The sequence below is a fragment of the Quercus suber genome, unplaced genomic scaffold, assembly GCF_002906115.3.
Source record: "Quercus suber isolate HL8 unplaced genomic scaffold, Cork oak 2.0 scaffold_289, whole genome shotgun sequence".
Lineage (NCBI taxonomy): Eukaryota > Viridiplantae > Streptophyta > Magnoliopsida > Fagales > Fagaceae > Quercus > Quercus suber.
The window spans coordinates 802,367-812,812 of NW_027069745.1; positions in this window are offsets into that span (position 1 = coordinate 802,367).

Here is a 10,446-nt window from a genome sequence, read left to right on the forward strand (position 1 = left end):
AGACTATGTCAGATGTGCTTTACAGGGCGACCAAGTACATGAACGCAGAAGACACACTACTAGCCCGAAAAGAGAAGCCCAAGAAAAAGGAAAGACAGGAAGACATACGGCTAGACAGGGGGCAGAAGATGACTAGGACCGGAGAATGGTAGGAGGATAGACGCTCCAAGCTACTTGCAGGGAAGTTCACGAGCTTCACCTCATTGACTACCCCGATCAACCAGGTTTTAAAGCAAATTAAGGACGAAGGAGCTTCGACTTTTCCCAGCAAGCTGAAGGGAGATCCTAATAAGAGGTCTAGGGACAAGTACTACTGTTTCCATCATGATCATGGCCATGACACAGCTGATTGCTACAACTTGAAGCAACAAATTGAAGCTCTTATTAGGCAAGGAAAGTTGCAAAGGTTCGTCAGCAAGGAGAGGGTGGATCCACCTTAAGAAAAGGCTCCCTGATGGGAGAATGAGCGTTCTAGGCCGCCTATAGGAGATATAAGAATGATTGTAGGGGGCACAACGCTTACTAGGTCGTCCAAAAAGGCTTCTAAGACTTACCTCAGGATGGTTCAGAATGTCTAGCTGACAGGTTTCATACCAAAGATGGCGCGGATTGGCAACCCCATCATCGAATTCTAGGAAGAAGATGCCTGACGTCTTCACCACCTGCATGACGATGCACTTGTCGTTAGCATACGAGTAGGGGATTACAACACGCATCAAGTTCTACTACTCTCCATTCCAATAGATGAGGATTGATAGAGAGCGACTGGTTCCGACGAACGCTCTGCTTGTTGGTTTTGGAGGAACAAGGGTATTTTCTCTTAGTGCAGTCACAGTATCCGTGACAGTAGGCGATTACCCCCAGCAAATCACTAAAGATGTAACATTCCTTGTGGTCAACTGCTCGTCCGCTTACAATGCCATCCTAGGATGACCCACCTTCAATTCATGGAAGGCTGTAACCTTAACCTACCACTTAATGATCAAATTACCTACCGATTATGGAGTGGGAGAGTTACGCAAAAATCAGGTGGCTACGTATGAATGCTACATAGCTATGATGGAGATGGACGACCACCTCCAGGCCATGAATATAGAAGAACACCGGACAGTGATAGAGCCTGTCGAAAGGCTTGAAGAAATACTTCTCGACGACTCCAACCCTGATCGAATGACCAGGATTGGTATAATCTCTAGATCAATAGTCCACCAAGCACTTATAACTTTTCTTAAAGATAACTAGGATGTATTCACTTGGATCCATAAAGACATGCTGGGAATAGACCATTCGGTTATGGTGCATAGACTGAACGTATCTCCCTTCTTTCCATCCATCCGTCAGAAGAAGTGAGTATTCACCCCAGAACGAGACCAAGCTATAACGGAAGAAGTTCACAAGCTGCAGAAGGTGAACTTCATTATGGAGGTTTACTACCCCAACTGGCAGGCGAACATGGTAATGGTTAAGAAAGCCAGTGAGAAATGGAGGATGTGCATAGACTTCACCAACCTGAACAAGGCATGCCCTAAAGATAGCTACCTCCTCCCGCGGGTCGACGTCCTAGTTGACTTTACGGCTCAACACCAGTTATTAAGCTTCATGGATTCTTTTTCGGGTTACAACTAGATTAGAATGGATGAAGCAGATCAAGAGAAGACTTCGTTCGTCACTAGCCAGAGCCTCTTCTGATATAAAGTGATATCATTTGGCCTAAAAAATGCGGGTGCGACGTATCAGAGGCTCATGAACAAGATGTTCGCATAGCAGATCGGGAGAAATGCCTAGGTTTATGTTGACAACATGCTGGTGAAAAGCTAAAGGGACGAAGATCACTTGGAAGATCTCAGAGAAACATTCGACACCCTTCGTTCCTATAACATGAAGCTCAATCCAGGCAAGTGTGCCTTTAGAGTTACAATAGGGAAGTTCCTAGGATTCATGGTGTTTCAGAGGAGTATCGAGGCCAACCCAGACAAGATCCAAGCCATAATAGAGATGGCACCCTCGAGGAACTTGAAAGAAGTACAAAGCCTCAACGGCAAAATAGCAGCGCTGAACAAGTTCGTGTCAAGGGCAATGGATAAATATCTACCTTTCTTCCGCACGCTGAAGAAATCTTTTGAATGGACAACCAAGTGTCAGCGAGCATTCGAGGACCTGAAGACATACCTCTTACCTCCTCCATTGCTAAGTCCTTCCCAACCGGGGGAAGAATTATTCCTCTACTTAGCGATATCCTCGGTGGTCGTCAGCGCAACCTTAGTTAGGGAAGAGAACGAGGTATAGAAACTCGTGTACTACACAAGTCAAGCATTCGGAAGCACAGAAGAAAGATATCCACCAATGGAGAAGCTCACCTTCGCTTTAGTTACAGTAGCTCGTAAGCTCAAGCTATACTTCCAAGCTCATATGGTGATCGTCCTGACTGAAAAAGCTTTATGGCGAGCGATGAGCAATCCTGAAGCTGCCAGCTGAATGACATTATGGATAATAGAGTTGAGTGAATTCGACATACAGTAAAGCCCACATACTGCCATCAAAGGACAGGTGGTCGTTGACTTCATCGCAGAATTCACTAACGTAGAATGCTAGGAGGCAGGAAAGTATCCTCAGTGGAGCATACACACGGACAAATCATCCAACAAACGGGCTGGCAGAGCAGGCATTGTACTTCGCTCTCCAAAAGGGGATGAGATTGAATGCATGGTTCATCTCGACTTCCTTACGACTAACAATGAAGCAGAGTACGAAGCTCTAGTAACAGGACTAGATCTTGCTAGAGCAGCAAGAGCTGTGAGTGTGATTATTCATTGCGACTCCTAGGTCATCACAAACCAAGTAAATGGTGATTACGAGTGTAAGGGCAAGAGGATGAAGAAATACTTGGAGCAATCAAAGAGAAGGGTGGACGACCTACAGGCCAAGCAAGTCGACCGTCTTGCTTAGGCCACATTAGCAGAACACATGGTCATGCCCGACAAGGTACTCTCCTTTATTCAGCTTTGGCCATTGATAGATACCATCAATGTGCAGGAAATAGGTTCCAAGAGCAATTGGACCACCCCTTTAATCTCTTATTTGAAAGATGGCACATTACCCAACGATAAGAAGGACGCTAGAAAGCTGAAGGTTTAAGCAGCACGGTTTGTCTTTATAAAGGACGTATTGTACAAGAAAGGCTTCTCCCACCCATACCTATGGTGCTTGGGCCTCGAGGAAGTAGATTATATCATGAGAGAAGTCCACGAAGGAATCTATAGGAACCACTCAGGGTCACGGTCATTGGTACATAAACTGATTCGGGCTGGATATTACTAGCCCACCATGCAGAAGGATGCCTAGACTTATGTCGAAGCCTGCAACAAGTGCCAAAGGTTTAACAATGTTATCAAACAACTGTCAGAAGAATTGACTCAAATGACAGCCCCGTGGCCATTTGCTTAGTGGGGATTAGACATCATGGGAATTAACTCCAATGATGGCCCTGTGGCAACTGAAGTTCCTTATAGTAGGTACAGACTACTTCACAAAGTGGGTAGAAGCTGAAGCCTTGGCCACCATCACAAAGAAGAATGTGCGAGGCTTTGTCTAGAGGTACATCATCTGTAGATACGGGATCCCTAGAGTCTTGGTCTCAGATAACGGGAAACAATTCGACAACGAATCCTTCGGGGATTTTTGTTCACAATTGGGAATCAAGAACCACTACTCCTCCCCCGCCCACCCTCAAGCTAATGGACAGGTTGAGGTCACAAACTGATCTTTGTTAAAAATTATCAAGACTCGGCTCGAAGGGGTAAAGGGTATATAGCCTGAAGAGTTGCCAAGCGTGTTATGGGCATACAGGACAACAACCAGAACACCTACAGGAGAAACACTGTTCCGGCTAGCATACGGAAGCGAGGTAATTATTCCAGCTGAAGTCGGGCTTACAAGCTACAGGGTGGACAACCACGATGAAGCTATACATCTATAGCTCGATCTACTAGACAAGGTTAGGGCAATAGCCAAACAACGACTCGCCTGATACTAAGATCTCATGGCCAAGCACTACATCTCTCAAGCCAGACACAAAGACTTCAAGGTGGGAGACCTTTTCTTGAGGAAGGTAATGGGCGCCGCTAGAGACCCCGCCCAAGGAGAGCTTAGCCCTAACTGGGAGGGACCCCATAGAATCACGTTGTGGCAAAGGAAATGTACCTATCACCTGGGGAAGTGGACGAATTCATTATTAAGTCCATAAATGGACGAGCTCATCCCATAGGTATAAGTTAATATTATTAAGTCCACAAGTGGACGGATTCATGAGTAAGTCCTTAAGTGGACGAGTTTAAAACCACATGTAGATGGATTCATGATTAAATCCATAAGTGGACAAGTTTAGAGTCCACAAGTGGATCAAGTCCATAGATGGACAAGTTCATCCCATAGGGATGAGACAATATTATTAAGCCCATAAATAAACAAATTCATAAGTTGACGAGTTCATCGTATGGTCCACCATTTGACGAATTTATTATGAAGATTATTAGCCCAAACGAACCGGTTCAAAATGGATGAATCAAAATTATAACATTAGGAAGTTAACGAGTCCATGAGAACAAGAAATAAACATGCATACGAGCAACACACATACTGAAAGTGACGAGTATAAAATACCATAAATAAAGTTTTTACAAACAACGCCCAAAAAAAAAAAAAAAATAGCATTAAACATTATCTGGAAGTTCGATCAAATTTACAACAAAAAGAAAAAGCTAAGTTCAGGAGGCAGGGGGATCTTGTGGGTTCTTGTCACCCTTAAAAGGAAGGTCCTGGACATTTTGAGCTGAAGGGTGTTCAACATTTGGAGGATTGATCGACGAGGTCAAAGGGATGACGGGTTGGTCCATGGTAGGTTGGGCAAGGATAACACTATCATTTTTTGGATTCGCCTCGGACTCGATGGAGTCGTCACCTTCTTTAAAAATAGTATCGCCTATAGGTGTCGACGGCAGGGGATCATCCATAGTGACCTTGGATAAATCCAAGTTAGGGTAGATGGACTTGACCTGTTTTAGGCAGTCCTCAAACCTGTCACCATAATAGACGGCGCAAGCATCTATAAAAGGCTATGAAGCCTTAAACTCTACCACGACGTTTGCCCTAGTCATCTCCACCTAACCATGAAGAGCCGTCAGCTCCTTTTCCACTATCGCCTTAATTTCTTGTTCCTTTTTCTTCTGACGACCCTCCTCCTCCAGTCTCTCTCTCAGCTCCTTCACCTCCTAGTTAAGGGTACGAAGAGCACCCTTATATTGCTCTTTCTCGTCGGTCAGATTCTTAATTCATTTATGCAAACGAGTAATCACCCCTTCTTTGGCAATGCCCCTATCCTACAAAGCCTTCATACGAACCAGTGCCTACAGAATGGAACATCCGTCAGATGTTGAGTATAAAAATGAATAAGGAAAGAAAGAAATGAAGGAACGTACCCGAGCAAGGTCAAAGAGGCCTGACGCCCCCATCAGCATAAGGATCCACATCCTTATCATTGATGATGGACTCTATCATCTCAACAACGTAATCCTTGTGAGTAAGAAGATGACAGTCAGGATCCTTGGTAACAAGGCCTGATGTCGTCATTAGTTCCTTGCCTGCCCCATGTTTTGGCTTGGGAGGTGATGGTTTCTTGGGAAGCTTCTCCCTAGAGGTGATGACATCTTTTTTGATGGGCAGTCATCCTTCCCGTCAGCCTTCCTTTTAGGCCCCCCCTTACAGACGGCCTTGGGGGCTGATGAGGACGCCCCTTCCTTCCCCTTTGCCTTCTCCTCTTCCTTCCTTTGGACAGCAGCTGCCCGTACCAACGCCCTTTACCTAGCCCCCTCCATTTCTACAACAGACGAGTGACGAAGCTTTAGACAACGAAATGGTAAAAGGGAAGTAACAGGAGAAGTTAAGGGATACTTACGTTGACGAGAATAGGCGTTTAACTTACGAGCTACCGACGTTGGCTCTAGACCTTTGCAGTAAAGGTATAAAGTGTCGACTGTAATGAGGTCTCGACACTTCTGTTCATCTAACGGGATCTTTGTTACCTGACGAATAAAGGCTTCTTGCTTGTCTGTGATATGTGGAAGAACACTAGCTGAAAACAAGAAAAGTAGACAGTGTTAGAAATTTGAAACAAATAAACTAAGGGAAGAAACATACGGGATTAACCTGAATCCTTGACAAAAGCCCAGGTATTGTCAAAGCCATGGGGTATCGTCTCCCACTCTTTTTGACGGCATACCCAGTTCGTCCCTTTGACAAAGAAATATCTGCCCTTCCAATTCCTATTGGAATCAGGAATATCAGATACCAACTTCAAATCGTTCTTACTTGCGGCGAAGTGGTATATCCCTTGGGACGAGACGATATGTTGAGGTTGATAGCAGCAAAAGAAGTCGTCAAGAGTTAGCTAACGGTTCTCACCACTTAGACAACCCCACAAAATCTTAGCCCCAATCAATATCCTTCAAGCGTTGGGGGCAATTTGACTGATGGACAAACCCAAAAATTTGGCCAACTGACAGTAAAGTGCCGTCAGTGTCATCGTCATTTTCATGCAGGTCATCTTCAGGGTTTCCCGAGGTACTCTCTAAGGCCTCCTTATCACCATCATTTTCACCCTCGCCACTTTCTCTCTCCTCTTCCCCCTCATCATCCTCGTCTTTGCCCACACTCCCTACTCCTTCCTTATTTTCTCCTCTACAACTTTCCACTTCCTTGTCAGGAGAATGGGCTGACGTTTCTCTCTCTGATGACCAAGAGAAGCCCTCCTCAGGCTCATGACCTGATTAGAAGACCTCGTCTAGCCCGCTCCCTCGCGAATTGACGACTGTTCACTTGTCGCCTCTCTAAACATCTGACTACCTACAAGTGATGAATTCATTCTAAGAACCTAAGTTGATAGCCTCACTATATAATTGATTAACTAGAAAAATAAAAATAAGGAGTAGAGTAAAGAAGAAGAGAAATTACGAGTAAAACGATTCCTTGAAAATGGATGGTCACAGAGAGACAATGGCAACAAAGGTGGCGAAATCAGTAGGCTGATGGAAGTAGGGCATTCAGAAGGTGATGGTCTCTCTCTCTCTCAAGATCAATAAGTATTAAAATGAAAGAAATGAGAGGAAGAGTTGAGATATATATAGGTAGAAAATGCACGGAAGACAAAGCGACACCCTCGTCCAAAAGCGAGGCCAATTAGCTTATGCCACGTGTTCGAGCATTTAATAAAGGCTGCTCGAGGTATCACCCATAAATGCCCTTGCTTTTCTCTTGGACAAATAATGATTAATAAAAACCACAAAGCTAACTCCACAGCCCGTCAGCTAAAGTTGACGAGGCTATGGAGTAGGGGGTAGATTTGCTCATAAGAGACGACGACGACATAAAGCCTACTGTTCCACCTCAAAGCTAATGGCAGCACCTTGGATAATGAAATGGGAAGCTGACGGGGAGAAGCTGAAGGGGATATGTAAACCTTTGACGAGTCTGACGTGGCCTTACTTGGTTTCCACGCATACGTGTATAAGGAAACATCTTGTGCCCGACGCTTAACCTTAGTTAAAAAGACTCCTACGAGGAAAGGATTCTGCAAGATACGCGAATTAAAGAGATTCTCTCCCATAAGGAAAGGTCTTGAGAAAGCCAAGAGGTGGATGTTAACCCTACGCTACTATAAAAACCCCAAAACCCTTACAAACAAAGGTACGCATAATTTACCCCAGCTCTAGTAATCTAGAGTTGTGAAAAGTTCTCTAACTTAACCTTCGGAAGGTCTTTAGCCAGTACCACACTGGTACTCTTCTAGGGTTTTCTATCTTTGTTTCGCAGGTCTTGTTTCGAGCACGTGAGTATTATGCGGCTTACTGACGATTTTCGGCATCATCATAAACAAATTCTTAATTATGTAAAACTTTGTGTGGATTTGACAGTTTTCCTTTCCCATCTCAAGAAAAAACTTTCACTTTGCATGGCCTTGTCCTGAGTATTGCCCTAAGTAGGTACTAGGTCATTAGTGCCTTCCTCGTGGTTTTCTAGTATCAATTATCGTTTTGAATTTCTTCGAGTCCTCAATTTGTTTACTACAGGTTTCCTGCCTCCACAATGCATTTCAATACCATGTAATACTGAAGTAGGTATCTTAATTCTTTAATTTTTAGGTGTTAGTTCTAAAAAGTTGGCTTCTTGTCAAAATGATTGGATATGGAGTTCTGTGGTTTTTTTTTTTTTTTTTTCAATTCATTAATCAAGATAATGTTAAGTTTCATTTTCATTTTCCAAGAATATATACTTTATTTTGTGACTTTAGTATTCTACTTTAATATGTATAGACTTCATTATAACCACTATGTTCCATTTTATTGATCACTTATTGATAGATTTTGTAGCTATCTGAATTCTGGGCTATACATGAACCACTAACAAATGTAGAATCAATGTTTGATTAGTTGTGGTCCAAATCTTCATTTTTCAGATTTAAATTTTCATTGAACTGCTGCATTACCTTTTACAATTCAACCCATATTTTTAATGTTTTCTTAGGCTTCGTTTGCAGTATTTCTTTCATCTTTCTCTGTTGCAATTTAAAATTGCTATGCTTTTTTTTTTTTTTTTTTTGAGCAATCAGAAATAATGGTTGCAATTATATGGATTGTCCTCTTTGCAGTTTCACTAAGAATAGTTAGGTATACAAAAGTGCTCACCATAGCCAAGAAAGAAAACCAAAAATCCATAAACTGGTACCAAAGCAGTAGTAAAAGTGTTAAACTTGAAACTAAAATCTTATGAATAGTGGAGCTAAGCAAGATATTTTGCACAGATCATGCACCTGTAGAGCCGTAAAAGATAGAGCACACCATTACACATCACACGCATGATACAATGCACTTGAAATTCCACTAGACATGAATTGGATCTTACCTTCGGTTGTAGGACTTTAAAAGTAGGAATTAAGGCTACAGCATTTGATGCAACATGAAAAATAGTTTGCAATTTCTGCTCTAATGGTTAAGAGATGTCATTTTATGGTTTCACATGCTGTGCAAACCAAAAACCAGCTTAGCTAGATGATTTCATTATTTGGTTTCAATTGAAATCTTTGAACAATGGAAGGACATTCTTAAGTATGTAAAAAAAAATTGTTCCAATAAATCATTGAGGATGACTTTAAGTTGAGAAAAGTTGCATAGATCACCATTATCCATAGAAACATCATGCCAAGTTAAATTAAATTAAGGGAGTAGATATATCATAGAGTCTAAAGAGAATAATTTCACAGATCACTATTACCCATAGAAATCCTTGGGTAAAGTATAAGCAAAAACCAGATTTCGCTTATACTTGAGTTCACTACATTTTTTGTTTTAGAGCATTTTGGTTTCTTAAGTTATATTTAAACTTAATTAATCTGTGCATTGCTGCTTTGTGTTTTGTCAGTTGGGCATGAAATATAGATGTGGTTTTGATCTTTGCAATATGTGTTGAGCATGGGAGTTATATCATTTTTGTGAAATGAAAGTTATGTTTTTCTCACCTCTAAGTTTAACTATTTGTTTGTCTAGGTGTTTCTTTTAAATATTATTAGATATTATTCTCATATACTTTAAATGAAAACATGACAAATGTTAATGCCTAATTGATTAAAAAAATTTGTAGGTAACTATCGACTGTCATTCACATGGGCAACAAAACTCTACATCAACTTTGACATTCCAAAGGTAACAAATGAAATTATGCCAAAAGGACCTCCTAAAGGACTGGATGGATAACTTTCTTACATAATAGAAAAATAGTTGCTGAAATAGAAGACTTGGAAGCATAAAAAATGCTTAAGAATTATGCACCAAGTTCTATTCTTCATGCCCTTTTCTTATTTACTTAATTTTCTATTTTATTTCAGATTATGAGAGATTTAATTTTCTATATTTAGGCTATGGTTTTGTAATCTGAGCATTCTAAGACTCTTATATCAACATGAATTTAAGTTCTGTAATATATGTGATTTTAATTTTAAATTCAGTTATAATTGTAGATTGTAATTCATTTGTCTCTATTAGATTGCCGCACTGTTCAGTGCAGCCTTATTTTGGGAATACAAGATCGATGAAAATTGAGAATGCTATGAGTATGCATTTTTATAGGTGCTACATTAAAATGCTTCTAATTTCAAGTACTGAATCTGAGTCCTAATTTTAAGTACTAAGCTTGATTATTAACCTTTTAGGTTTATATTATACAAATAACAACTGAAGGCCATGAACAAGGCAAATATTTGGAGTTGAGAAAATCAAAATGCAAATCATTACAGGAGATCGCCAACTTTTGGAAAACTAAATATCAGGAAACCTATTAATCTATTGTGCTTGGTCTCATACTTTTTTCCTTTTTTGAAGTCTAAGTTGTTCAAGTATTAGG